Genomic DNA, 23,403 nt, shown 5'->3' with positions numbered 1-23,403 from the left:
CTCTTAATGTCTTCATTGACCCACTGGTCATGCGGAAGCATATTGTTTAATTTCCATGTGTTTGTATAGTTTCCAAAATTCTTCTTATTGATATTCAGTTTATTTCATCATGGTCAGAGAAGATGCTTGATATTATTTCAGTTTTTTTGAATGTGCTAAGACGTGTTTTGTGACCCAACATATGGTCTATTCTTGAGAACAGACCATGTGCTGAGGAAAAGAATGTGTATTCTGCAGCTGTTGGATGAAATTATCTGTAAATATCTATTAGGTCCATTTGGTCTACAGCACAGATTAAGTCCAATGTTTCTTTGTTGATTTTCTGTCTGGAAGATCTGTCCAATGCTGAAAGTGGGGTGTTGAAGCTGCAGCTATTATTGTGTTGGGATCAATCTCTCTCTTCAGCTCTAATAATATTTGCTTTATATATCTGGGTGCTCCAGTGTTGGGTGAATATCTATTTATAATTGTTGTATACACTTGCTGAATTAACCCCTAAAATTTCCTACTTACATGTTTCATAAAATATGATTTTATGCCCTGTGTTAGCTTTATATTCCCATGTAACAAAGTATCACAAACTTAGCATATTAAAACAGTACCCTCTTATTAGAGCATTCATCTTCAGGTCAGAGGTCTGGCATGACACAGATGGGTTCTATGATCAGGGTATCATATGGCCAAAATCAAGATGTTGGCTGATACAAACCTCCTGAACTTCTTGTCTGGAGGCTCTAAAGAAAAGTTCACTCCCATGTTCATTCTTGTAATTAGCAGAATTTTGGTGTTTTTGCAGTGATGTGAGCTCCCCATTTCCTTTCTGGCTGACAGGCAGAGTCTGCTTTCAGCCCCTAGACACTGTTCACATTTTTTTTGCCACTTGGCTTCCTCCGTCTTTAAGCTAGTGACAGTGCACCAAATGCTTCAAGTCTCTAACTTCCTCTTCTATGACCAGCCAAAGAAAGAGCCTTTATGGTCAGGTCAGGCCTATATAGATAATCTCTCTACCTTAAAGTCAACAGTGCCATGTGACATACCTAATCACAGAATAGAATCCATCATATTCACAGTCCCAGGGATTGCACAGCCATGAGGAGCTGAGGCAGAGGAAATCTCTGAGGCCATCCTAGCATTCTGCCTACCACATGCGCTATTGAGCTTCATATCTGAATTTGGCAATTGTTTTCCTTGAATTCCGGAACATTTTTTTATCCTTTGTTTGGAGGGAGTCTGTCTTTGTGTAAAATAGGTAAAAATTATTTAATTTCAATGGCCAAAATAATATTCACTAAATACCTCCTGTTTTTTTTAAAAAAGTAGCAACTGCACCTGTGTACTATATATTATGATGTTTAATTTCAACATCTCAAATTTCACAGGGAGTAAAATAAAATTACTTTCTTTAAAAATTTAATTTTAAACATTGTTTTTTGTTGTTTCCCATTGAGTTATTCCAAAGGAACGCCTGTGGTTTCTGCTGACTTATAGATCCATCCTTTTATAACATAAACTAAGGACTGTGTGATAAAGCATTCCAGTTGAAATATAAACAGATATATCATAGATAAGTAATGATTTTTACTCCTGTGAATACAATTTATGTCACTTAAAAGCTGGATTCAAAAGAAGTTTATGTTTAGAGACATTTAGAGTTGGGAGATATAGCAAGCAATAGCAACGCTAGCTAATTAAATCAAATACCATTCATGGTCTCTGTTAGCATTTTAGGTTCAAGATGAAACAAGACGGAAAAAGTGTATGATCCCTTGATAAGTATAACTTGCAACAAGTTGGCAAACGGGTTAGAATCAAAGCCAAAAATAGCAGTTTTGCTGTGTAATTTTTTTTTTGCAATGACTTTATAGCTCCACATCCCAGCTTGCATTACTCATTTTGTAAAATGAAGAGAAAACTATATTTTTAAAAACTTATTTTAAATAAATTACTCCACCAAATTGACCAGTTTAAAGAAAATATCCCATGGACTGATGGCATTTATGGGAAAAAGAGAACCACACTTTTTTTGACACAGAATAACAAAGCCAAATATAAAGTAATAACTGCAAGTCAATGCAACTTAACTGTTTAGTATCATGGCTGTTTTAATTAAGCTGAAAATACCTAAGGTAGTACCTTGTTTCTGAATTCTAGTTTAAGCAATATTTACATTGTTTTTCCATGTCGATGTTTCTATATGGAATCCATCTTAAAGCAATGCAATTAAGAGACTTCAAGAACTACAGTTCCCAGATATAAGAATAAATGGCTGATGAAGAATATTATGAGTCTTAAAGAATGTGCTTTACTTTGGGGAAAGACAGGTGTGTGGAGATAGAGCAGGATGTGGTCAGTTTTTTCATAGGATAAGCTTAGACTCCTGATCCTTGCTTTGTGTCTGGGTCATGAGGTGTTCTTCAAAAATCTGAGGATTGGAAGGTCAATTCTATGCCTACTGATTCCTTATTCTGGCTATGTATTGGCTCTCCATGCATCTGTAGGTGAGTATCCCCAGAAATTTGAATAGGCCTTTGACCGCTGGATGAGCCAAGCACTGGTCAATATCCTGAAGTCATGAGTGTGCTCATATTCTGATAAACTCCTATTCACCCTATTGGTAGGAAGGGATCTCCCACACTAAATAGTATGAGATGGCTGAACACACAACACTTGACATTAAACAGATGAGATTGATAGCAGTTTATTAGTCACACATACCAGAGCCTGAGGGAGGAAGACACTGTATGCCATGCAGGCAGGGCCACACAGGGGTGGCACATGGGAATAAACTAAGCAACCAGGGGCTCTGAGAGGCAGCCTTTATAATATCAAGACTTGGAGGTGTCCCCTGGTTCCCATGGATTGTTGGAGTAATTTTACAGTCCAGCAGGGAAATGAAACCTGTTAGTTTGACGACTGGGTTGGGTGAAGCTGGTCTGGCTAATGGAAATAATCACAGGTAGGTGAGAGGGACAGCCTTTTCCACTTAGCAGAAGACATATCTAGGAAGTGCAGAGGAATTCATGGTTAGGCTTTGGGGGACTTGTGAGATTCCAAGATGTCAAGGCAGCACTTGAAATGTTAGGTCTTACAATACAGCTTGCATGAGAAAACAATTTAACAAACCAAGACCCCACACCAGCCCTATCAGGACAGAAAACAAACCCTAACCACTAGCCACTGTGAATTTTATCTGTAAATAATAATAATAATTACAACAACAATAATTCCAGAATCTCATCTTAAAGTTGTGGGAGGAAGGAAATTCCTTAACACGTTTCTGCCTGGCTGCTTTATTCTGTCTTCTGACAACTATTGACCATGATTTTCATCATAATATTTATTCACACATTTGCCTTCCTTACTTTTCTTGCCTGAATAATCTCATTTTTTTTTTTACCCAGGGGTAAGACCAGACTACTCCAGGAGGTGATCTGGTGCATGTTCAAACTGCTCTCTGCTCACTTCCCTCTTGGCCTGGAGACTGTCGTTTCTATGATGGGCTGTTTCTGTTTTTTTCCAGAAAAGTACTATTGAAGTTTTATTTACATGAAGTGATTCATTTCCACCTTTTTGTCCCCCTCCCCGGTAGCTTAGAAAATGCCAAAAAACTCAAAGTACCTAATGCTGATGCTGAATCATCTTTAGATGTTCTTGGAGTATGACCCTGAGTTCACAAATGTGCCTATCACAGGAGAAGCTGCCCCTTGGCCTCAGCAGACACCAAGTCAAGTCACCTTCTATACACCAGCTCAGCACCACCATGGAAATACAAAGAGTGTGTGTGAAAGAGAGGAAGGGAAAGAGAGAGAAAGTGACAGAGACAAATAAAGATAGCAAGAAAAAAATTGCAAGATTCAAGTAGATTCCAGGAATCAGTGCCATCAATAACATGTGTCACTCTTGATGACATTAGGAGCCAAATTCTGGACTTCACGGCCAGCCACCAGGGGAAGTTTTTGCTGGTACAGTCACTACATAAACTCCCATTTGGTCTTTTTGGTACCCTCTGCCCAGCAGGCATCCTGTAAATTTTCTTGACTCTATTTCACAAGATTTCTGAACCTGCACGTCCTCCCTGTGCAGTAAGTGCCAGCAAGACTGAGGTCACAGCAACACTCACTGCTGGAGTTTTGAGGAAGGTGATGGGAAGCAGCTGTTCTGTGCTCGGTTACTGAAAATCACCTGCTGCCTTGGACAGGCTAAAAACCAACCACTCCAGAGTAATTCCCCCTTCCTGCTTTTATGCCATCCTCATTCATTCATTCATTCATTCATCTATTCAAAAATGATTCACAGAGCATCAACTATGGGGCCAGGCATTCCCACCACCACTGCTTTGGTCCAGTAGGATCTGCTCAGAGAAAGAGGAAGAAAGGAATGATGGAAACACAGGTGCACAAAACCCATCCCTAACTTCTTCTTCTCAGGCAGTTCATTCTGGATAAAATGGAACATAAATTTCAAACTAGCTGAAGGCGTTAAACAGAAATAATTTTTGAATTGGATGGTTTTCTATAGGGTGCTATTTAAGTCAACACTATATCAAATTGATTTGGAGTTGAGAAATTAACCTGAAAATAGAGAAATCAATCTTGTCATCTCATTTTGATCGGGTAATAGTACCTATTAATAAAATCTGTAGAACGCCATTGGTTTGGACTAAACTACTACACCAGGGCTCAACAGACTAAACCAAAATGGAGTCACTTGTGCTAAGGTTCCACACCAGTAAATCAAAACTGAGTTGTTTATCTTAACTTCCAAGAAATCAGGAGAGAGAAGCCAAATCCCCAAACGGGTAGGTTTTAGCTATCGTGATAAGGAAGTCCACCACCCCTTTACAAGGAAAGTAATTTTGAAATGACCAATCTGCTTTTTGTTCTCCATTTCAGCTTTCTTTAGCCCTGTTCTATCTATAAAGCCAACCTCCCCTGCTCAGCAAAATGGAACACTCATTCTACTTTATAGAATGAGGTGTCACCTGATTCTAGAATCATCTATAAGAGCCAATTAAGATCTGTAAATTAAGTTTGTCATAATTTTGTCTTTTAACATACCTAACCCTGTGAATATTATTTTTAAACACGCATAAATATTGCTTTGGTTTTCTAAGAACTCTAAGATTGACGTTGTTCTCAAAGTACATGGATCAAATTTTAGTTTCTAGTAAATGTATTTTTTTAAATTCCATTTATATAGGAAAACTATTAGATCCCCAATGAGGCTGAGAGGTATTTTTTCTAAAATGCTAAGAAATAAATAAGTCCTAATTGCAATCCCATATTAAGAAAAAAAAGTGGTGTCCTCATTAGTTTGAAAGAAAATTAAAGGTTATTTTCTTCTGAGTGGTATGTTCACAAATGTTTAATCACATATTTGGTATAATCATTTTGATCAGGTAATAGTGAAAATTCTCCATCATTTTCAAATGTTAACCTCAGAAATAAAAATTAAAATTAGCGAACTCCTGAATCCACTAAGAAAAAAAGTGGAGAGTAAGAAAACCTGGAGTATATGTAATGAGTTGAAAAAGTGAGACTTATTTTCAATAATTTTTGTAAACCGAATAAGAAAAGCCTTCTTGAAAAAAACAACAACCAGAAAGTTTATTGTTGATGTGTTCACATGGGAAATACACTAAATATTCCAGATGGCTCTGGCCTTGAGATCAATGAGAAAAGGCAATGGGTCTTACCATCTCAATTTTCAGTGAGGTGAGGTCATGAAGTTATAAGAATTTAATTTAAATATAAAATACACAAACCTATAAGATTCTATGTGTGTGTGTGTTTTTAATAAACAGAGAGAATGGGCTACTATGTTAAGTATAAGCCTAAACAATTGTTCAATCTGAGAAAACTAGTAGAGAGACTGTGTTCATTCTTGGTATCAGAGCCACAGTGGAAAAAACTGCAGATAAAGTAGAAATCATCCCCATCATTTGAAGACAGTCATTTCCTCTATTTTATAACTTAAAATGGTAATAAAACTGGTAGTTGATTTCCCCAGCCTCTAAATAAGATCCCAGACTGGCCAACACCTTGACAGCCCTGTGAGAGACCCTGAGCAGAGAACCCAGTCAAGCTGCCTGGATTTCTGACCTGCAGAAATGTGAGAGAATAAATGAGTCTTGTCGGAAACTGATAAATTAGTAGTAATTTGATAGTTTTCTGTTGCTGCATATGAAATTAAAGAAAGTGATCAAACACTGACTCTCTGCTTCTAAATGAAATTCCAAAGGATCAGCCGGAGTCATCACTCATATCTGCCCCATCTAATTCTCAACAATCCTAGTTCCAACTTTACTTCCTTTGGCCCATTCCCTACTTGCCACGTGCATGCTGTGGGATGCTTTTTCTGATTATGACTTGTATACCAAATACCATATTGTTGTATATCTGCCCTGACGCTGCATCCTTGGACCTGCCTCATAAGAAGCATTTTATGGCACAATGCTGGACTCCATACCCTCAGAGCTGCTAACACCTCCCTCTCGATTTGCCCCATTACAGAAGGCAGGACTCATGTAAATTCCAACAATTTATTTGGCTTGTTTTGTCACAGAGGGCTGACCCCCTAGAGAAAAAAACGTTAAGTATGGAAAACATTTCAGAAGAAAATTAGTCCAATTTGAAACTGACTACATATGGAGGCTAAAGAAAAACAGCCAAGTGCCGAGACTGGGGGGCATGAAGAATGATGAGGCCACTGTCAGACATGGCAGGACCCCTGGGGAGCTGGCTGTCAAAGGTAAGAAGATGAGATCAGTTTTATCATACTGAGTATAAGGTGTTAGAGGGGCCTCCAAGCCTAGCATATCCTCCTTAAAACCATAAGCTTGTTGAGGCCAGGGGTGCTATCCATTTTATCCACCTTCTGTAATGTCAGCAGCATTTTAAGTCCTCATTAAATAGTCTTCATTGAATTAGTGGAGATATAAGTTATTCATCTAGCAATTTTAAGTATTCAATTAGGGTTTGGAGGGAAGGGTGTTGGAGGTTATATCTCTAACAGAGTAGTAAAAGTACTAGAGTTAAGCCACAAATTAATGTTAATTTAAGAAGAAACTTCACAGGAAGCTCAGAAGAGATGAAAACCAAACACACATTGAGTATTAGATGGTATTAGACTGACTGTTAATTTGGGAGGAAGTGATAATGGGATTGTGGTTGTAGATTTCTTAAAAGTCCTCTTCTGTTTGCAGTATACACTAAAATGACTGTGAGTGGAAACAAACAATGTCTGGGTTTTTATTTAAAATATCCCCTCCAAAAAAGTGTGAGGCAATGGGGGTTGACAATAACGGTGGAAAAATATACAGTTATGAAAGATGGTTGATAGATGCATGGCGATTCATTGGAAAATTCTATGTTTGTGTTTCTTTGAAAATTATCATAATGAAAGTTTGCAATACAGAAGGAAAGAAGGAAGGCCCTGAAAACAATAGCAGCACCTAATTGTCAATTATTTTTTACCAGCATCCACTTTGTTGGGTTGTGGGCATTTGCATCTATTTCTGTCTTTAGAGAGTTTTCATTCTTCTACTCATCAAATGTTTACTACATAGTGACACTATAGTGCACCATACTAGAATTGGGTTGACATAAGAGGTGAACATGTTATGTGGGAAACCAATATAAGGTGTAATTTTTACCATAAAATGTAATTATTTTGCAATTCAACATGAAATCATCCTCAATGAACGGCTGTAAAGTACATGGGCAAAATACTTCCTTCTTTTGTTCTAACGTCCTGAAAACAAGGACTCACCATTATTACCCTATTGTGTCAATACTTGAAGTAGGGAATCTGATCATTCTGACTCCATCAGGGGAAGCCAGATTTAGAAAGAGTGACCCCTGCTCCAGAGAGGAACTAGAGGGGGGCAATGACCACCCAGTCAGAAGAGGCACCAGTCAGCCACAAGCGGCCCCTGACCTAGTGCTATAATAACAATCCCAACAGAGAAGCTAATATCCTTAATGGAAAACAGATACTTTTTTTTACTTACACCTATTACTGTTCTGGTCTTAAGCATTTCCTGTCTCTACTCTGCTCAGCTAAGTGGAGATAAAGAAATGGAGATCCAGGATGTCTCCAAGTACAGTCAAGGTGAAGCACAACAGACAAGATTACCTGTAAAATGCCTTTCTTCTCTTCCCTTCTCACCTCTTCCCATGAATACCCAGGGAGTGGAAAAGGAAGAAAGCAGCTTGGCAGGTAATTGAATAAAATGTGGTGGGTAGGCAACAAGCACTTTGCTCTTTGTTTCTGGGTAATTCTCTTTCTCTGGTGGCACAGGACTGTGAGCTAAGAAAGATAAATTCTGCTGGGTTTATTAAATGTCAGGATTGTGTTTGGAGGAGCCATGCGGCTTTTACGACGTGCACAGACTCCCCAAACCTGGAACCCTATCCACTACATTGTGATTTATTCTTTTTTGTCATAATAGGAGGAAATGGCACCATGTTAAGGACAAGGTTTCAGAACAAATGATCTAGAATAGTCTAATTTAGTTATAATCTGGCCCTAACATCTTGAAAATAAATCACAATGTAGTTGATAGGGCTCAAAGTTTGAGAACAAGTCCCCAAGATCAAATCTTCACTCTGCTAATTACTGGTGTGAAAAAGTCACTTAACTTCCTTGGCCTTGAGATTCCTGGCTTGAAAAGGGGCATGGGTAAGGTGTTCTCCATTCCACTGAATGACCCAGATACAAATTTCTCAAACCAAAGCACAAGTGTATGAAAACATAAGCTTCTATTTTTCTGTGGTTGAATTTAGATTATATCTTAAGCTTCCAGTAGCAGAAATTAGTTAATTCCAGACAATCAGGTTGCTTCGAAATATTCAATTCAAGAGTGATGAACACTCATTTTGGTTGTATGAGCATGAGCCTTCTTCCTTTGGATGAGGCAGAGGGTACGGGATGCCACAATAAAGAACAAAACCCACCCCATCAGAATCAAAGCCAAAAATAACTGGAGAGTGGGCACATGACTAATGTTGGCCAACAGGATTGTCCTACCCAGGACATGAAGTCTGCAGTGCATAGGAAATGAGAGACCCTGGAGGATTTATTCTGGCAGCTGCATCAGTGGCTCCGTAACACTATTCTAGGAGTGGCAGAGGTTCACTGCAGTGATGCCCTGTGTCCATTTCTGAAGTGGTCATGCCAGTAGTGGTGTCATCAGCATCTAACCAGAAGCTTCCTGTGCTGTGGTTTTGGCTGAAGGCAGTTCTGCCCTTTTCCTGAGCCCATTGATTCTGAGGACTCTCTGGTGTCCTTCCCATAAATTCCTTTTCTGTTCATGTTAACTAGAGTTGGTTTCTTTGCTTGGAACCAAAAGTCCTGACAAGTTCAGCAAGTATTTCTCCCTAAATCTCCCTAAAAGGGTGGTGCGGAGAGTCGTTCAAGATCCACGGAGCTTCACATAGCAGGGTCTCACCCAGAGGCATCTTCTCCCTGGGTCGTGATTTGTTCCACACAGGTATCTGCTGAGCTGTACATTGTTCTATTCAATCCTTAGTGATCATCCCATCTCCAGGCTGGCCACACCTGAGATATTGTTCTTCCCATTTGGACTTATGAGTCCATGGACCTGTGGATCACACCACATCTACAATGGCATTTTCATCCTCCAAGTCTTCCAGTCTCAGGTGCTGGACAATGTCAATCACATGTAAGGAGTTTTCGTCCCTTGCACCAACTAAGGCACGTGGAGGATTGATGGCTTTGCCTTAGGTCTGTCTGCCTTGGCACCTATATAGGTGCTTCTATTTGCCTAACTCACAGTGGCTCAAGAAACTCTGGGGCTTACTGCCTCCCAAGGCCCCCAACAAGAAGTGAAACATAGGACTTCTCCAAATTTGGATTCTCAAATATATCCGGGACTTTCTATGGCAATTCCCAGGGATTCTGTCCAGGATAGGGCAGGCTGCAGGGCATATTCTTGAGGACTTTCACCAGAATCTAACTATCCTGGTGTTCTCTAACTCTCCCCAACCCCAGTTTGTAGGGTCTTATACTTCTTTGAGAGAAGGGGGGGAAGTGGTCTAGACATGTCATGCATTCTTCCACATTTATTCCATACTTTTTTTAAAATTATACTTTAAGTAATGGGGTACATGTGCAAAACATGCAGGTTTGTTACATAGGTATACATGTGCCACGGTGGTTTGCTGCACCCGTCAACCCGTCATCTACATTAGGTATTTCTCCTAATGCTATCCCTCCCCCAGCCCCTCACTCCCCTGACAGGCCCCAGAGTGTGATGCTCCCCTTCCTGGTCCATGTGTTCTCATTGTTCAACTCCCACTTACGAGTGAGAACATGTGGTGTTTGGTTTTCTGTTCCTGTTTTAGTTTGCTGAGAATGATGGTTTCCAGCTTCATCCATGTCCCTACAAAGGATATGAACTCATCCTTTTTTATGGCTGCATAGTATTCCATGGTGTATATGTGCCTCATTTTCTCTATCCAGTCTATCACTCATGGGCATTTGGGTTGGTTCCAAGTCTTTGCTATTGTGAACAGTGCTGCAATAAACATATGTGTGCATGTGTCTTTATAGAATGATTTATAATCATTTGGGTATATATCCAGAAATGGGATTGCTGGGTCAAATGGTATTTCTAGCTCTAGATCCTTGAGGAATTGCCACACTGTCTTCCACAATGGTTGAACTAATTTACACTCCCACCCACAGTGTAAAAGTGTTCTTACTTCTCCACATTCTCTCCAGTATCTGCTTATTCTTGACTTTTTAATGATCGCCATTCTAACTGGCATGAGATGGTATCTCATTGTGGTTTTGATTTACATTTCTCTAATGACGAACGATGATGAGCATTTTTTCGTATGTTTGTTGGCTGCATAAATGTCTTCTTTTGAGAAGTGTCTGTTCATATCCTTTGCCCACTTTTTGATGGGGTTGTTTTTTTCTTGTAAATTTGTATTCAGATAGGAAGAGAGGAAGTCAAATTGTCTCTGTTTGCAGATGACATGATTTTATATTTAGAAAACCCCATCATCTCAGCCCAAAATCTCTGTAAGCTGATAAGTAACTTCAGCAATGTCTCAGGATAAATGTACAAAATCAATGTGCAAAAATCACAAGCATTCCTATACACTAATAACAGACAAACAGCCAAATCATGAGTGAACTCCCATTCACAATTGCTACGAAGAGAATAAAATACCTAGGAATACAACTTACAAGGGATGTGAAGGACCTCCTCAAGGAGAACTACGAACGACTGCTCAAGGAAATAAGACAGGACATAAACAAATGGAAAAACATTCCATGCTCATGGATAGGAAGAATCAATATCGTGAAAATGGCCATACTGCCTAAAGTAATTTATAGATTCAATGCTATCCCCATCAAAGTACCATTGACTTTCTTCACGTAATTGGAAAAAATTACTTTAAACTTCATATGGAGCCAAAAAAGAGCAAGCATAGCAAAGACAATCCTAAGCAGAAAAAACAAAGCTGGAGGCATCACACTACCTGACTTCAAACTATACTACAAGGTGACAGCAACCAAAACAGCATGGTACTGGTACCAAAACAGAGATATAGACCAATGGAACAGGACAGAGGCCTCAGAAATAACACCACACATCTACAACCATCTGATCTTTGACAAACCTGACAGAAACAAGCAATGGGGAAAGGATTCCCTATTTAATAAATGGTGCTGGGAAAACTGGCTAGCCATATGTAGAAAGCTGAAACTTGATCCCTTCCTTACACCTTATACAAAAATTAACTCAAGATGGATTAAAGACTTAAATGTAAGACCTAAAACCATAAAAACCCCAGAAGAAAACCTAGGCAGTGCCATTCAGGACATAGGCATAGGCAAAGACTTCATGACTAAAACACCAAAAGCAATGGCAACAAAAGCCAAAATAGACAAATGGGATCTAATTAAACTAAAGAGTTTCTGCACAGCAAAAGAAACTATCATTAGAGTGAACAGGCAACCTACAGAATGGGAGAAAATTTTCACAATCTATCCATCTGACAAAGGGCTAATATCCAGAATCCACACTTATTTTTTAAACCAGGACTTTTAAATTTATAAATTATATATAATTTTGAAGTAGTTCTGTGCATATTATACATATGTATATATATATAATTTTATATTTGTATATATATGTATTATATATAATTTGTATATATATAATTTTGGAAGTAGTTCTGTGCATATTATACATATGTATATATGCATATGTATATATATATGCACAGAACTACTTCCAAAATTAAGTCATCATTTAAAACATCTAATTATATTAAAAGGCATGTAATAAAAAACAGTAGTTTTGCCTTACTTTCACCATTCTCCAAGCAACTAATTTTAAATATTTTAGCTATTTATTCTAAAATAAGATTATGGAGTTTCACTCTTGTTGCCCAAGCTGGAGTGAAATGGTGCGATCTCGGCTCACTGCAACCTCCACCTCCTGGGTTCAAGCGATTCTTCTGCCTCAGCCTCCCAAGTAGCTGGGATTACAGGCAAGCACCATCATGCCCAGCTAATTTTTTGTATTTTTAATAGAAACAGGGTTTCACCATGTTAGACAGGCTGGTCTCGAACTCCTGACCTCAGGTGATCCGTCCGCCTCAGCCTCCCAAAGTGCTGGGATTACAGACATGAGCCACCTTGCCTGGCCAATAAGGTTATATTTCTATTTATTACTTTTTCTGTTAGCTTGCCCCCATTAAAGATGTGTATTTAGAGCTCTTAACATTTCCCTCCTCTCCTACTTGCCCTTCCACTAAAATCCTCATTAAACCAACATTAAATACCTAAAGATATAGCACTGAAGGAAGGACAATTATTTGGTTGTCAAGTAAGCCATTGCCAGAACATGGAAGAAACTGTTCTATATTTATGTAGCTGAAATGAGAATTATAGTTGATAAAAACTGAATGCAAATATCAAAATAATTATCAAAAGAGAATATAAATAAAACACATGTACTGTATTGATAAAATCATACAAATTTAAGAGGGAGGAAGGGAATATGTGGGACAAGGATAGGAGAGAAAACATGTCACAACATTTTACATAGAAAAGAATCAAAACACATGCATTATTGACTTTGTTTAACAGAAAAAAATAACACTCAGAAGAAATACTTTTGAATATGTTAAGGCTAACCAACAGCTGAAATGAAATAAGATTAAAATTTTCTAAATGATTGGAGAAGAGAAAAACATTTTTAAAGCTCTATTCCGTATGCTAAAGAAGAAATTGCAGAAAATAAGAAAGGGTAGTTGACGTGAATACAGAAAGATAATATCAAAAGATTGTAGAAAAAGAAACACAACATTTTTAACAATAAGTATAACTGGTTTAAAATTTCTTATTGAAATTCAAAGACTCAGATTTGGTTAAGAAAACACAATTCAATCCTATGCTATTTATAAGTTTATTTAAAGTCAACAGGCCTATTTTAAAATTCAGGCTGTGCCATATTGTAGCTGTGTGATTTAGGCATGTCTCTGAACATCTTTGTAACTCAGTCTTTTCATCTGTATATAAAAATAAAATGCCTACTTCAGGTGGTTATTGAAGGATTAAATGAGATGACATAAATCTCAGAAAGTCCTCCTGCACAAGTGTCAATGTATTTTCACATTCAAAGTAGCACAGTCCAAGATTCAAAGCAATTTAATCTTTCTTTGTACCTTTCGGAAAACATAAAGGAAACTTCATTTATAACTTAAAAACATGACTTTTAAAATTTCTGCTTTTCATAATCCATAGCTTCTCTACAGTCCCCTTCCAAGTCCCTCACTAGGTGACACTTTTGCCAAGCTCTCCTCAATATTGTCTGTACTAGCTTTTGTTTTCTTGTTTCCGCCCCACTTTCTTCCTGAATTGTCCAGTATCCACTCTCTCTACCTTCTTTCCTCATTCTGGATTTATAAATTATAAGAACCTGGCCACAAATTCAGGTCTCTTCTATACAAGGGAGATGAAGAAAGAAGTTGCATTGACTAACAGGCAGAGAACAAGAAGGAAGGAAGGAAAGTTGGAATTATGCTTTAATAAATTTTATCTCCACAGCTTATAAAAAATGCCTTACACATAATAAATACTTAATCAATACCATTTCCTTTCTCAGTGTTTCACAAATGTTTCACAAATGCTCAGTCTTTGTTTTTGACATATCTTACATAAATAAAAATACTTAATCCTTGAACACTAAATTTCTCGACACTCTCTTCGCAACTCTACCAAATTAACAATCTGAAAATAGGCACCGATTCACAGGAAAGAAACTGCTTTTTTAAAGCAAATCTGTGATTGTGATTCAGATACATTTAAAATGCATATTATAATATGAATAATCATCTCCTAAAGTCTCTATTCTGTGCCTGATTTTTTTCAAAGCATTTTCTTAAAGCAAGGCACACCTGTACCCCTACCATCCCCAGGGAGTTCAGAGTGAAACTAGATCCCACAAAAGACCCCCTTGGTTGTTTCAACCTTTCTAAAAGTATGATTTCTTTCTCCTGACATTTTAGAAGTGTTATTAAAACTCACTGGATTCTTGGGATTTGGAGAGGGAAGAAAAGAAACAACTGAAACCTTGATTTTCCTCCCCTGGATATCATGTTTGTTTTGACATGTGGGTGTGGTGTGCTTTTCTGGCAATGACTGCACAAATTCAACCCTGGGTGTCTACAGGACACAGCACAGCCATGTCTGCGTTGCTTAGACAAGGAGTATTGCTTTTCTTTTTTCAGGTCATTCACACACAGCTGTTAGACTCAGGTGTCATAGCACCAAGTTGCTTTGCTCTTTCATTAAGATCTTAGGCTACACGCTTACGTGTCTGATAACAAAAAGCAGGGAGAGAGACTAGTTAAAAGTTTAATGTGGTGGATATGGATCTGAGCTGTCTTGGGTCTGTAGGAGGGTACAGGTCACAAGTTTGTGGGCTTTTGGATATGTTTCTAATTGAGTGTCAGAATGCCATCATTTCTGCCACCCCTTTTCTTTTTTACTTTTAAGTTCAAGGGTACATGTGAAGTACGTGCAGCTTTGTTACCTAAGTAAACGTGAGTCATAGGGGTTTGTTGTACCAATTATTTCATCACCCAGGTATTAAGCCTACTATCCATTTGTTATTTTTCCTGATCCTTTCCCTCCTCCCCACCCTCCACCCTGTGACAGGCCCCACTGTGTGTTGTTCCTCTCTATGTGTCCATGTGTTCTCATCATTTAGCTTTCACTTATAAGTGAGAACATCCAGTATCTGGCTTTCTGTTCCTGTGTTAGTTTGCTAAGGATGAGGGCCTCTAGCTCCATCCACGTCCCTGCAAAGGACATGATCTCATTTTTTTTATTTTCTGCACAGTATAGGAAGAGAGGAAGTAAAACTATTCCTGTTTGCAGATGACATGATCCTATATGTAGAAAACCCCATCATCTCAGCCCAAAAGCTTCATAACTGATAAGTAACTTCAGCAAAGTGTCAGGATACAAAATCAATGTGCAAAAATCGCTAGCATTCCTATATACCACCAACAGTCAAGCCAAGAGCCAAATCATGAACAAACTCTCATTCACAATTGCCACAAAAAGAATAAAATACCTAGGAATACAACTAAAAGAGGAAGTGAAGGATCTCTACAGGGAGAACTACAAACCACTGCTCAAAGAAATCAGAGATGATACAAACAAATGGAAAAATATTCCATGCTCATGGATAGGAAGAATCAATATTGTTGAAGTGGCCATACTGCCCAAAGCAATTTATAAATTCAATGCTATTCCTGTTAAGCTGCCATTGACATTCTTTACAGAACTAGAGAAAACCATTTGAAAATTCACATGGGACCAAAAAAGATCCCAAATAGACAAGGAAATCCTAAGCAAAATGAACAAAACTGTAGGCACCACACTACTGGACTTCAAACTAGACTACAGGGCTGTGGTGACCAAAACAGCTTGATACTGGTACAAGAATAGGCACAGACCAATGAAATGACAAAGAACCCAGAAATAAGACAGCACACCTACAGCTATCTGACCTTCGACAAACCTGACAAAAACAAGCAATAAGGAAAGGATTCTCTAACCATATGCAGAAGATGGAAACTGGACCACTGTCTTACACCGTATACAAAAATTAACTCAAGACGGATTAAAGACTTAAAATACCCAAAACTATAAAAAACCCTGGAAGACAGCCTAGGCAATGCCATTCAGGACTAGGCACAGGCAAAGATTTCATGATGAAGATGCCAAAAGCATTTGCAGCAAAAGCAAAAATTGACAAATGGAATCTAATTAAGCTACAGATCTCTGCACAGCAAGAGAAATTATCAACAGAGTAAACAGACAACCTATACAATGGGAAAATTTTTGCAAACTATGCATCTGATGAAGATCTCATATCTAGCATCTATAAGGCACTTAAACGAATTTACGAGAAAAAAAAACATTAAAGTCTGCCACATCTTTTTTTTTTCGTTCTGCAGTTCTTTCTGCTTGATATTTCAAGGGGAGATCTTCTTAGACATCTTTGAAAGTTTGAGGTTGCATCTCTCTCATCTTGGCACTCTGTAGATGAGTGACATGTTTTTTGTTACAGAATTCCTTCTGTTTAAATGAGTTCTGATCTTGTCTCTCCCTCAGACACCATTCTTCCTGTTACGAATTTTTCTGGTATGCCCATATAGAATACATTTTTTGGAGTTAATGCACTTATTTTATTATTTCACACCTTCATATCTTTGCATATGCTGTTCCCTCTGCTTAAAATTTATTTTCTTCATTTATCTATTCCCTACCTGTCCTTCAAAACTCAACTTAAGTGTCACCTCTTCCCAGAAATCTTCCTTGACTCTTCCATTGTATTCTCATTGTAGCTTGTACATAGCACCTTTATTTTTAAAACCAGTATTTGCTGAGCATTTACTGAGTAAGCATGTAACCTCTATTCATTCACTTAATCTTAATGACCATCCTATGTTTTAAGAACTATCACTTAGAATCATTTTACAGACAGGAGAGGGAAGTGTAGAAATATTAAGGAACTTGCCCCAGGCCAACTTGCTTATGGGTGGTGAAGTCCAAATTCAAGTCCAGGTCTATCTGGCTTCAAAGCCTGTTCTCTTCAGCACTAGCTTATTCTACCTTTTCTAATAACAAAAGTATATTTGCTGATATACGTTAATTATGGATAAACTTTGCTGTTTCTCCCATTAGTTAGAAAGTTCTTTAAGGTCAGAACTAAAATCTTACTCATATTGGTAACTTCACGCATACTAGCCAAGTCCCTGGCATAGATCAAATTCTCAAGAAAAAGCTGTTGCACATATGAGAGAGCGGGGTCTCTATTCTGTTACTTTCATGTTCAGCTTACATCAGAATGCCTCTTTTCTCAGTGAAATTGAAACTCAGCTTCACTAGGTCAGACCATACCATATGCTAGTGAGGAAAAGCAGAAGGAATCCAAGGCAACTGGTATATTGGCAGCTCTGAGTGGGGTGAGCAGGAAAAACAATGTGTAAGTGCACAGGGAAGCCAAGCTCCAGGGATGAATTAGTTTGTGCAGCTGGGAGTCACTGGCAGCCAGCCTACCAATTTCACATAAGAAGCAATCATCGATAGAGCAACATACACTATGAGCAGGAGAAAGATACCCTGTGAGACCAAAAGCTCGTGGAGGAAAATCCAAGAAAGCCAAAATAAAGGACAAAATGGCATAGACCAGAGGAAAGGTAGCACCTACCTCAGTACTGGTGTTCCGTGACTACAGGATGTGTCCAAGCATCTATTTGCAAAATCCAAATTACCTACAGTTAGGACTTGACAGTGATTCCCAGAGCAACAAGAAATAGGATTTGTTTAGAAAAATTGTACTGAGGAAAGAAAGGAGCTGCACTCAGAAAAGAACTATGCAGAGATGCACCTGAGTGGTTTTGGACCCCCAAGATCACTTACTTAAAGAATAAATGAAGCAGTGAATAAAAGCAATTATATGACATAATTAAAAAGATAGGATTTTGTATTAACAGTCCCACTGGAAGTAACAAGCTGGAGATTTGTATGAGGAAAATATGATTGTGCGTGAGATCTATGATGACAAAAAGGGAGGGTTAAATATTTGCCAGGAATTTTGACTGTGAGCATAAACGGGGTCGTGTATCATATGCATAGCTGGAGAAGTCATACAAATGTTAACACAGAAAAGCGGGGTTACATAGTAAGTCAGACAAAAAAAAAATGGCACCACAAAGTGTTGCAAGTGAGACAAAGGGTAAGAACAGACAAATACGTATTTCAGGTTTTTATACGGAGAAGAAAATATAAAATTGTTAGGAGTAAACATGAAATGCATCAAGAAAACGGTGGAGAAAATTAGAAAGCTACTTCAATATCAAAACCCTGGAGATCAAAATTTTGGCTTCCAAAGAATCAATTTTAGGACAAGAGGTTAAGGCAGCAGAAAAGATTCAGGAAAATCAATAAAAGAAAAAAACGAAAATAATAAAAACAATAACTCTCTGTAGGAAACTCAGACTCCATGTCTACAGAAAGATGAAGTAACACAGCCTGAGACAGCAAAAGACAAAAAAGAAGGGGGCCCCCACAGAGTGGGGGGCAGGGAGATGAAATAAAGCATGAATACCACAAGTACGGAGAAAACGCACCTTCAAGCTGGAACACGGGGTTTAAATAGAAGCACATGGAACCCTAAAATGAGCACTGAGCGAAAAGAAAAGCTCCTATTTTAGAGTGAGAAAAAAATATCAAAAATTAATACTGATTTGGGAGCTCTTTATACAAATCAATGTAGTAATACAGATATATGGGGTTTAAGATATTTGATGAAAGTTTGAAAATTATGTCACCTCTGGTAACCGATATATAACTTTGAATTGTGCAAAAAGAGCTAGTATAAATAAAAGTATCCTAAAAGATACATGAGAGAAAAATTATGGAAAGAAACGGTATTTGTCCTATAGAACACTTTTCATCTTGGCTGAAGGTGAGACTCCCACGGGAGCGTCTTCAACCATACCAATGCCTAGTTCCCTGCTTCAGATATTCTGAATGAAGTTGTTTAGGGTGAGGTCCCAGCATCAGTATTTTCTAAAAGCTCCTCCCTCCAGGCAAATCCAACATGTAGCTGGGTCTCAAACCACTGCTACACTCCCACAGGTCACTTAGTGGTGTAAGAAGGAATTTCATCTGTATTAGCTGGGAAACATGAGAAGTAACTGTCTGAAATTAAAAATTTAGGATCATTCTGTAAGAAAATCTAATCAAAAAGTGCTTATTTATATAAACCTGTTTACCATGTAAAATGCCATATCAAACAGAGAAGTGAATAGGGGGTATATTTATGTATCAATAAGAACAAAAGTATAATTTTAAAAAATAAAATAAAATAAAAATACCTGTAAAAAATTGAGAGATTTGGGAGGGGTATATGAAGAGTCAGCAAATTTTGTCAGAATATGAGGAAATTTAAAATAAAGTGACATACATACACAATGAGAAGGAAGCCCATTCTCTCTTTAAGGAAAGGATCTATGTCTGTGTCTCCGGTCTAGTGCAGGGCTTGGCATGAAGTTGGAATCCATAAATGTTTGCAGAATAAAGGAAATATGCACCAGAATAAGCATGAGATAGGAAATCAGGGAGGCAGTGTAATGGAAACGTGAGAGCAACAAACTGGGAGTCAGCTGGGCCCCACCCACCGGAGTGGCCCCATGTGACTGGACAAACTCATACATCTCCAAAGCTCATTGTTGGGTTACACAAACTCAAATATCACCTAGCTCTAAAAGCTTATGACCATATCATAGCCTTAAAAATAAATAAACTTTCAACTGGAAAGGAGAAGTCAAAAGCCTTAAATAGCAAAATGGAGTGCTCCCAATGGCCTTAAAGGAATTCACGGATAGACAAACTGAATATAGGGAAATGAAAGCCAAAACACCAAAAATGGAAATAAATAACAGGAATTTATTGGCATATTAAAATGGAAGCTCCCTGAGGGCAGAGACTTGGTCTGTCTTGCTTCCTACTGTATCCCAGAACTCAGACTGGAGAAACGGTGCCTGACTCATGGTGGGTGCTGACTTAACTGAAAAGATATGAAATGCCAGATTTTTACATAGGCTCAAACCAGGAACTGGTCTGGAAAGCATTGTAGGGGAGACAGCCAAGAGAAAAAGATCTCCAAAAAGTGCACACTACTCACAAGCCATCACCATCATGTATCTATATAATTTACCTCTTACTAGGAGATTTCCATCAACTTCTGTCATTGTCACACCATCTGTAATAATTACAGCAGAGGATTTTTCATATGAAATAGTAGCTTGAAGCTATGTGTGATGACAGAGAATTAATTCAGATATTGAGAAGACTTTAAAGCAGTACAATTCCTGCCAAGTTACTTTTTTTTCTTCAGCCAAACGCGTGTGCTTTTCCATGGAAGAAGGCCAACAAGCCTTGATCTGAATCCATATTGGTATTGTGGGAACATGCCCTAGGAAGCACCTCAGTTGTAGGCAAAACCTTGCCCACAGCCACCATGCCTCCAAGTTCTAGCTCAGTATTTTTTCAACAAGCAAATCTGGTCCTCTAATTTATAACTCACAACTTTCCAAAGAGTAGCAATTCTAACAAGGAGTCTGCATTGACCTACTTCGAGTTTGAAGACTATGTGGATTTAAAATTAAGTTGCCCTGTCTCCCTTCATCACCCTCAAGCCAAAGGCTCGGATGAAAGAATGGAGCAAACCAAACAGAGGTCCATATGCATTGTCATAGGAGCCCGATCAGTAAGTTGTGTCAAGTTTTCCAGGACCTGACATGGCATTCCTTTGATCTGGCATCCAACACTCTTATATGGAACATCTGTATTGCGCACTGTGCTAGAGCTGGGAGCTAGAAAGATTCGTGTCAAGGCATCTCCCTGGAGAGTTTTATGATCTAGTAGAAAGAGACAAACAGGTTTACATCTAAGCAGGAAAAGAAAAGAAATGAAACTGACATTTGTTAAATATCTGCTAAAGGCAAGGCTTGTGCTTTATGTATGATCTGCTCTCCTCTATGTAATCTTATAATCTCTCATACAGATAAGAAAACTGAGGTTCAGCGAGGGTATTTACTCACTCAAAGTCTCAAACCTGAACACAGAAGAGTAGGCTGGATACCCAAATTTGACCTTCTTGAAAATCCACCCTCTTGCCCTTCTACCATACTCAAATGCAATTTCTAAAATGTTAAAATGACAATAGGTGGCAAACGCTATACTAGTAACTTGAACAAAGGGCTGTGGGAGCACAAAGGGTGCAGTTAAACTGTGACTAGGAGAGGAAAGGGGTCAGAGAAGGCATCACCGAGGATGTGACATTTGAGCTGGGCCATGTTAAACAGTTGGAGTCAGTCCTGCTGGATTACTAATGTGTTGATTTTTTGACTACACCTCTTGGGCACTTACCAGAGCCACAAAGTGAAGGAAGCAATAATTCTTCTCTGGCCACCAAAACTGCTGAAAGGGAGTCACCTGCTATTTCTACACCCACTGGTTTCACACAGAGAGTTTCTCAAATAAGGTTGCAGGGTAGAGGATGTTAGCTTAGGGCACAGCAGGTGTGTGGAGTGGAGAGGGGTGCCGGCCATACCCGATGGGAGGAGGGAATGCTGTGGTCCTCCGGAGGCCCTCTCATTTGCATTGCTGGGATTAGAGATACCCTGATTAGACAAAATGGAAGTAAAGAACTCCAAATAAAATCTGCAAAAGCATATGAAGCAATTTTTGTCTGAGAGTTGTTTAAAAAAAAAGATCTCAAGCATGACTTTAAAAAAAATATAAGGAGTTTGTTTACTTACTGATGATAAATCAACAGGGTTGCACAGCAGCCAAATGGGTCTTTGAATGTGCTGCTTCATTTTTCCCATTAAGACCAAGAAGAGTCCCAGAAATGGAAAAAATAAGGCATTAAGCTTCAGTGAAGCAAAATTTGGAAAAATGTGTGTCATCCACTGAACAAAAGACACTGGTTTGGAGATAAATGGAAAGTGCCTTAGAGTAAATTTAGTTACTAAGTTCTCTGAAATTGAAAGTAAATAATGGAATGCCTACATAAAGCACACAGTGTCACCAAATGGAGAAGGAAAAGAAAAGAAGTGAAAACATTTTTAAAGCAATATGATGTTTCTCTATAGAATACAGTTAAAGGATACTAAACCAATAGCTGAGTAACTGAAAGCCAAAGGGGTGCAGTGAGATGACTGAGCAGTGTCCTTTCTGGTCTCCAAGCTCCCAGCATTGGCCCTTGGCCCCCACTGTGACCAGATGTCAATTGCTGACAAATTAGACATTTAATATTTCCCAGTCTAGTAGTGTGAAATAGTATGTCATGCCAGTTTTCATTGACATTTCCTTCCTAATCACTAATGAGGTTGAATATCTTTTCATTTGTTTATTGGCCATTCATATTTCCTTTCCTATGAAATGCCTATTCATGACTTTTGCCCATTTTCTCATGAATTCCTAGGAGTTCTTTACATATGGTAGATATTAAATCTTTGCAGTTTTCTTGCAAATATTTCCCCCCAAAATGTGACTTCTCTATCTATTGATGATTTACTTTAAGGAACAGAAGTTTTTTATCTTAATGTGGTTAAATTTAGCAATTCTTTTATAACTTATATTTTTGAGGAATAAAATCCTTCCCTCTTCAGAAGTTATAAAGATGATATTAGGTTATACTTTCTCCTGAAGGCTTATCAATTTCATCTTAATCTATCTGGAATTAAATTTTGAATATAACGTGAGGTAGGCATCTGACAATATTTCTCCTATACACAGCCAGTCGTCCTAGCACTGTTAATCTACAATGCCAGCTCTGTAAGATTTAAGGTTCCAAACAAGTCTGAGTTTGCTTCTATTCTCTCTATTCTGATTCACAGATCTAATTTTCTACACCTTTTCTAAAAATACGCTATTGTAATTAATTGTGAGCTTGGAATAATTTTTTATATCACTTACGCTAAGTCCTTCTACTTCATTTTTCCTCAGGACTATCTCAAATATGCAGAGTTCTTTGCTCTTCTGTTTCTATTTCTAGAATCCATCAAATTCTAACAAAATCCCTACTGAGATTTTGATTGGAATGAGATTGAATTTGGATATGAATTTGAGTTGATATCCTTATCATATTGAGCTTTTCTCTCTGTGAAAAGATGAAGTCTTTTTTATCTAGGTCTTACCAATATATTTCAATAGATTGTCATAATTTTCTCTCTAAAGGTTCTTCACATCTTTCATTATGTTTATTTCCAAAACGTTATTTTTTTTTGCCAGTGTAATTAGTATCTCTTAAATGTACATGTTTTC

At 38.1% G+C, this 23,403-nt stretch overlaps 1 protein-coding gene across 2 annotated transcripts in view; it reads right to left on the bottom strand.

The window, feature by feature from the left end:
- LOC116813437 (uncharacterized) overlaps window positions 1-23,403 on the bottom strand; it is a 575,563-nt gene that overhangs the window by 280,178 nt on the left and 271,982 nt on the right. The window lies entirely within an intron of this gene.

This window comes from Hylobates moloch, unplaced genomic scaffold (assembly GCF_009828535.3).
Source record: "Hylobates moloch isolate HMO894 unplaced genomic scaffold, HMol_V3 SCAFFOLD_9, whole genome shotgun sequence".
In the NCBI taxonomy this organism is placed as follows: domain Eukaryota; kingdom Metazoa; phylum Chordata; class Mammalia; order Primates; family Hylobatidae; genus Hylobates; species Hylobates moloch.
This window is presented reverse-complemented; position numbering and strand designations above follow the sequence as displayed.